This window comes from Triticum dicoccoides, chromosome 1A, assembly GCF_002162155.2.
Source record: "Triticum dicoccoides isolate Atlit2015 ecotype Zavitan chromosome 1A, WEW_v2.0, whole genome shotgun sequence".
Classification (NCBI taxonomy): domain Eukaryota; kingdom Viridiplantae; phylum Streptophyta; class Magnoliopsida; order Poales; family Poaceae; genus Triticum; species Triticum dicoccoides.
This window is the reverse complement of record NC_041380.1, coordinates 192,716,560-192,718,088: the sequence shown is the minus strand read 5'-3', so window position 1 is coordinate 192,718,088 and position 1,529 is coordinate 192,716,560.

The window sequence follows — 1,529 nt, the reverse complement described above, 5'->3', positions numbered from 1 at the left end:
GGGCCAGTGCTTATCTAAGTGTTGGTCCGAACCTGTCAGCCGTCGGTGGCCACCAGGGGCAACTCTGGGTTGGCCTACCGGAAGTTTGGACAATCTGGTGTGCCCTAAGAACGAGATATGTGCAGCTGCTATCGGGATGTCGGCACATCGGGCGGCTTTGTTGGTCTTGTTTTACCATTGTCAAAATGTCTTGTAACCGGGATTCCGAGTCTGATCGGGTCTTCCTGGGAGAAGGAAGATCCTTCATTGACCATGAGAGCTTGTGATGGGCTAAGTTGGGACACCCCTGCTGGGTTTGAACTTTCAAAAGTCGTGCCCGCAATTATGGGCAGATGGGAATTTGTTAATATCCGGTTGTAGAGAACTTGACACTTAACTTAATTAAAATGAATCAACCGCGTGTGTAGCCGTGATGGTCTCTTCTCGGCGGAGTACGGGAAGTGAACGCGGTTCTTGTGTTATGCTTGAACGTAAGTAGTTTCAGGATCACTTCTTGATCATTTCTAGCTTCTTGACCACTGTGTTGCTTCTCTTCTCGCTCTTATTTGCGTATGTTAGCCACCATATATGCTTAGTGCTTGCTGCAGCTCCACCTCACTACCCTTTCCTACCAATAAGCTTAAATAGTCTTGATCTTGCGGGTGTGAGTTTGTTGAGTCCTCGTGGCTCACAGATACTTCCAAACAGTTGCAGGTGCCAATGATACCAGTGCAGGTGACGCAACCCAGCTCAAGTGGGAGCTCGTTGAAGATCTGGATCATTGTGTTGTTTCGTTTTCCTGTTGATCAGTAGCGGAGCCCAGTTGGGGCGACCGGGGATCTAGCATTTGGGGTTGTCTTTCTTTATTTTGGTTCTGTAGTTGGACCTTGTTTGTATTCTGGATGATGTATGTTTAACTTGTATTTGTGTGAAATGGCGATTGTAAGCCAACTCTTTATCCCTTTCTTATTCAGTACATGGGATTGTGTGAAGATTACCCCTCTTGCGACAAACCTACCATGCAGCTATACCTCTAAGTCGTGCGTCAGAGATATAGCCGCATCGTGGGTGTTACAAGTTGGTAATCAGAGCCTTCCCCAACTTAGGAGCCCCCTGCTTGATCGAATCACTGACGTTGTTGAGTCTAGAACAAAATGTTTTGAGTCTTAGGATTATATATATCGGAGAGTAGGATTCTTTTTACTCCTCAGTCGCTTCGTCGCTCTGGTGAGGCCTCCTGACGTAGAAGTTTTGACTCTTCTCTCCTCAAATTTCACTAAAAAAATTAGGATCACGCGGGTATGTTGGAATCGTTCCGATGGTTTTGTGATGAGAACATTGTTCTTGGAGCCTCCTGACATTTAGGGGTTGTGGCAGTGTCCCGGGGAGTTGAGCTCCGAGGTGTTGTCGTCACAATTTTTTCGTTGCAATTCTGGAATACCTGAGTTCGCCGACATCGAAAATCTCTTTTATGCAGTTATTGGTGAGATAACCTCGACGCCACCCAGTACTGGGGCGGGAGTTCGGGAGTATTTCCATAACTCGTATAA